The 6,013-nt window shown below is 43.9% G+C and overlaps 1 protein-coding gene across 1 annotated transcript in view; it reads right to left on the reverse strand.

Annotated features, from left to right (window-relative positions):
• LOC114688538 (zinc finger protein 665-like) overlaps window positions 1-6,013 on the reverse strand; it is a 107,085-nt gene that overhangs the window by 44,820 nt on the left and 56,252 nt on the right.

The raw sequence follows: 6,013 nt of genomic DNA on the forward strand, positions 1-6,013 counted from the left end.
TAAGTGTCCCCGCCCCACTGAACTGTCCCTCCCACATAGTCTCAGGCTGCTTTCCACACAGCTCCAGCTGTCAGGCTGCCCTGCACCCGCTCTGCACAGCCTCCCCACTTGCTCGCTGCCAGCCTAGACCAGAACTGGATCTAGGAGGACGCTGCACCCCGGTTTCTGAGCCACACAGTGAGTTCCGAGCCCTTCAGATAAAAGACAGACAGCCTAACCTCGACTTGACTACCAGCCTCCCGGGCTTCAACTTACAGAAAATATAACCCGCTAAATTCAGATGTCAGCGTCCCATCGCTAACACAAACATGAGAAACCAAAACTAAATACTGCAATAGAGCCTTGGGGAGAGACCTTTCAGGAAATGGATTTTGAAAAGAATTAGGTGTCTCAAGAAGTCAGTGATTAGTCCATTGCTAACAGCCCAGGGCTAAGTACATCCCGCGCTGTACTGCTCTCGCTACTAGATAGTAGCCTTGCCGTTTTCAGAAACCAGTTTGTCTTCTGTAACTCACGCTAAGGTGCTTTGAGATACAACTGAAAATTTCTTTGGTGGAAAAATATAATGCTGGTTGCATAGACTGTTGGCTGTTCTTGTTGAAGAAAATAAGTATAGTTTGTGGTCCCAGTCCTAAAAATGTCAGTTACACCATCCCATCTATGGCTCTGGGAATGTTGAGTATAAAGATGTGGAAAAGAAATAAGAAGGGAAAGAGGAAAAAGGGCTAAGACATGCCATTCTCTAGACTCCACACAGCTGTTGTAATCAGTAACCAAATGCAGCTGCACTGACGTGCATTGACCTCACACTAGACCACTATCAGACTAGGAAAGGGAAAGGCTCACAGAGCCCACCCTTTACTTCTCAAATGTTGGCAATGGATGCATTGTAGGAGAAGAATCATTACCTTTAGCTGTAGTCCTCTGCTGAGCCCACCAGTTTCTGACACATATCTGTAAACCCACAGTCTCACACATGGCCCTGGTTAATCTCAGTGGGGCCCAAAGCAAACTGAATGGAGATATTTGTTGGAATTGTGGACGAGGATAGTAGAGAGGTAGGAGGTTAGAGTGGGCAGTATTTGAGGCACACACACACACACACACACACACACACACACACACACACACACACACAGAGAGAGAGAGAGAGAGAGAGAGAGAGAGAGAGAGAGAGAGAGAGAGAGAGAGAGAACTAATAATATTTTTTTAAATGACCATGTCAGTCTGTAATTTCTTTTTGGTTGTATCAGTGCCTGGTGTAATATCAGGTAATACTAAGATCAGGAAGTCTTCCTTTATGTGTCAAGAAGTATTTTAAGTAGCTTTGCTGTTCTTTGTAGTTCTGATGGAATCTGTCAATCTGGTCATGGGGTTGTCTTAAGGGGGCATTTTATTCCTGTTTCAGTCTCATGGCTACTTGTACTTCTGTTTACATTATTTATATCATGTTGTTGAAATTTAGTGTGTTGTATGCACCTGGAAACTCATCTATTTCCATTAGAGTTTCCAACTCAGTGGAATAGAAGTCTTAATGTTAGTAGACATAAGATCCACTTTCTAACTCATTTCAAGTAGGCTGTGCAGTTAGCTTGGTAATTGTTATCACATGGGTAACAAAAAGCTATGGTGTTCATAACAAAGTTATGAAATGGATAACAAGTTATGTATAGTTGGGCAAGGTCATGCAAGCCTTTGAACCCCAGCACACAGGAGGCAGAAGCAAGGGGAATTCTGAGTTCAATGGCAGCCTGGTCTACATAGTGAGTCTAGGAGAGCTGGCAACACACAGAGAAACCCTGTCTTAAAATAAACTCCTTCCTGAGAAGTAGCTTTCATGCCACTGGAAGCACCATATAAACTTCCATAGGAGGGAGCCAAACAACAGTCCTAACCAGCTATGGTGCCTGTGAACCACATCAATGATCATCCTGGCACAACTGCCCTCAGGGTGCAGCAGTGGCAAGCATACCTTCGTGGTAAGAAACAGCTCTCGAGTTGGACTTAAGACCCTTTTAACAAAAGGGAAACCATGACTGGTGCTGGAACTCTAGCTGCCTACTGGTGCCGATGAAGTGGTGAATCTTGGAGGAGAACCTACAACCACTACTTTACTGAACCAGCATAATCCCTAACACGAATCTAAACATTTTTCCTTGTGCCCACAAATAAGCATGATCTTCATCCCTCATCAGGAAACTTCTTTTTGCAACAGACAGAGGCCACTACAAAAAAAAACAAAACAAAACAAAAAAAAAAACCTCACAATTAATCAAATGCAGAGTTGTGGAAGCCAGACTCATTGGATTACATCTACAAAACACTCCTATACCTAAGGCTAAAGGAATATTTTTGAAGAGGGGGTAGAAAGATTGTAAGAGCCAGAGGATTAAGGAGTTTACTGTGGAGTTGTGTGTCCTAGTAAGACCAGAATCAATACCCATAAAATCTTTCCAACATGGCTGCCCAAATGGGAACTGATCAAGGACAACAACAATGGACAGTGAAAGTGGATGGGGAAAGCCCACAAGGCCTCAACCACACACAGAGAACTACAGGCAACTGGGGAATGCTGGGAGCAGGAGAAATGGTGTACCTCAGAGAAGGGCAAGCCAACTGATTATCTAATACCAAATGGTCAGCATTGAAAACATACATAGAAGTAACATCGTATGAAGAGAGTAAGTTATATTGAGAAATATATATGTATCTACATGTATATATCAGTGTGCAATAACAATTAATGAAAAAAGGCCATGAATTTGAAAGTGATCAGAGAGGGGTATATGGGAGGATTTGTGGGAGGAAATCGAGAGGTGAAATAATATAATTATATAATAATCTCAAAACTAAAACAGTAAAACCAAAAGCAAATATAAAACAAAGGAACAAACAACAAACCCAAATTAAAAAAAAAAAAAAGGTTTTATACCTATCAGAAAACACAGAGTAGGGCTCCTTTAAGCTCCCATATCACCTTAGTTAGAATGGCCAAATCAGGAATAGAAATAACTAACATAGGCATAAATGTGGGGAAAGGAGGTCATACACTGGTCTGAGATGAGAAGTAGAAGGTGAACTTTTAAAATCAGTCTAGATGATCTCAAAAAAGAAAAAAAAAGATAAAATGAAAGTAAGAAAACTACTGTGACCCCAATTACAGAACAGATGTGTGACACTCTTCCTGTGGAAACAATGACAAACATCTACTTATCACAGATAAGGAACCAATGACAAACCAAAATTGGGAAACCAATGGAGTCCAACGTGAAAAACAGTGAGGCTCCTTTATCTTTATAGAGGTGTTTTGTCTGCATGCCTGTCTGTGCACCATGTGTGTTTCTGGTGCCCCCAGAGGCCAGAAGAGTATGCTGGATGCCCTGGATTTGAGGTTACAGATTGAGTGCCTGTGTAAGGGTGCTGGGATTCTAAGTGGGTCTTCTGAAAGAGCAGACAGTGCTCTTAAGCACTGAGTCAACCCTAAGCACAGTGAACCTGTGAGTTTTTTTGGGGGGGTAACTTGCAGGAGTGTGGGTGAGGGGTTACTTAGAGAAACATAAAGGACTTATGACAGCTGCATTATGACACTCTGTGGGTGATGGCTAATAATGTTAGAAACCTGGGGATCACTGCACAGCTTGCAGGCAGCCCAGGGGAGGTTGGAAGTGTCTTTCAAGCCACTCACTACTTCCTCCAGTCAGCTTGTCCTGTCTGGTCTGGTCCAGGCAGCTTGACTGTGTAGCTAGAGTTTTCCTGCCTTGCCCACAGTCAGGACAAATCTTTGTCACCCGCCGGTCCCACAGCCGCTCAGACCCAATCAAGTAAACACAGAGACTTATATTGCTTTCAAACTGTATGGCCATGGCAGGCTTCTTGCTAACTTTTCTTATATCTTTAAGTAACCCATTCTTGCTAACTTTTCTTATATCTTTAAGTTACCCATTTCCAGAAATCTATATCTTGCCACGTGGCTCGTGGCCCACCAGCGTCTTCACATGCTGCTGGTCATGGCGGCGGCTGCAGTGTCTCTGGTCATTGCGGCGGCTGCAGTGTCTCCTTCTGCCCTTCTGTCCTTTTATTTCTCCTCTCTGCTAGTCCCGCCTATCTTTCCTGCCTAGCCACGGCCGATCAGGTTTTATTTATTAACCAATCAGAACAACTTGACATACAGACCATCCCCCAGCACAGCCAAGTGCAGACCATCTCAAACACCTGCACTCAGGCCCATGGTCCTAATCATCCTCTATATGGACCTGCTGGGTAACGCCACAAAGAACCCAAGAAGGGCTCCCACAGGACATACAAATCATCCCACAGCATGACTGTGTCTGCTCCATGGCTGGTCTGAGCATCTTCTGTACAGCTCTGCTTGTCAGACAGTGTCAGCAGTCCTTACTGATTATATATATGCTCATGAGGTAGGAGAGCACTAATGAATCTTGCCAAGTTCTGCAACTTCCAGAAACTATTAAGTTGTCTATTTCTAAGCTTCATGATTTTCTCTGCAGAATGAAGTATTTACATCTCACTAGAGCATCCCATTCCTTTACCTTTTAATAACCCGACTTTTGAGGGCCTTCCTCCAAGAAAGGGTTGAATCTCAGAGGAAGCTCATTATTGGGGAAATTATAAAGGCCACTCTATGTAGTTAAAAGGAAGATTTATTTAGTGGGTGACTTACAAATGAAGGAATAGATAGGTTGTGGGGGTCTGGGGAAGGTGTATCGCAATCCAGCGGTGTTCTCTGGAGCTCTGCTCAGTCAACCTCCACCGTCCAGGGTCCAGGAAGAGAGAGAGTGCTTTCCCATCCAGTTCTCGGGTCTCCAGATGCCTCCCTTGTCCCCGCCTCGTAGGCATGACAGTTGCCAGAGTCTCAATGGGGGTTGGAACTTCCAGATCCAAGCTGGAATAGCTACCCACTACAGCTCATACATAGTAACCACTCCTTTTTGTCTTGTGTTCAAGTGGTATACTACACGAAGAAGTCAGTGAGCAGGAAGAGAGGGTGGTAGGTAGAATACAGGTGATATGAAATGAGAGAGCGGGTATTCAGGGGGCAGAATGGTTCAAGTGTGTAGTGCAGTGGTGGTAAGGGAGGGCCTGCTGAAAGGTCAACTCAAGTGAGATGTCCATGAAGAAACTACTTGAGAACCCATTTTGCAACCCAGGTAGATAATATAAATGCATATTATTGTATAATAATAGAGCATAGTAGAACACTTGTGGTATGAAATAATGAGCATTGGATAATGTGTACTAAATGTTTAACTGGGCATACAGCAGGAAGAAAGGAGGAAGAATTGGAGGGTCAACCAAGAGGACATCTGAAGCTTATGAAATCCCACTGTCTTACAAGTTAATAGGAAATACAATTTTTAAAACTTTGAACAGAGGGGTCGTACATGGGTAAATAATGCTGTTCCCAGACACTATGGGTATTAAACAGAACTCATTGTACCAGGTACTAGTTATCTGCCTATGCCTTCCTGGTCAGGAAGGCCCCAGAGGCATCCCAGACAAAACAGGTCATTGCCAGTGCTCTTACTTGGCCACCATAAGTACAGGGTGTAGCTGAAGACACCAAATACTTTAGTTATATGATAGAGGGAGAGCAAACTAGAACTTACCAGGGATGTCCTGCGGGCCAGGTTTCACAGGCCTGCAAGGAAAAGATGTCAGTGGTCTTATCTACCCCTGGACCCTGCATCCTACAATACCAACCGACAAGCTGGGATGTGTGCACTGCTGCAACACAGGCATCACTGCTTATGGGCATCACCAACCTCTCTCCTGATTGGATTTGAGCTCTGCTCCATAGAGGGGAACTCATCCCTAGTACTGTAACAGGGTCAAAAAACATGGCTTGGGAATGAAAAATCCAAAGGCAGAACCTATAGATGTTTTGTACATGATCTTGTTATCTGCCATCTAAATATTCATGTTTATAATTATCAATTTAGGCCGGGCGGTGGTGGCGCACGCCTTTAATCCCAGCACTCGGGAGGCAGAGCCA

This window comes from Peromyscus leucopus, chromosome 1 (assembly GCF_004664715.2).
Source record: "Peromyscus leucopus breed LL Stock chromosome 1, UCI_PerLeu_2.1, whole genome shotgun sequence".
NCBI lineage: Eukaryota > Metazoa > Chordata > Mammalia > Rodentia > Cricetidae > Peromyscus > Peromyscus leucopus.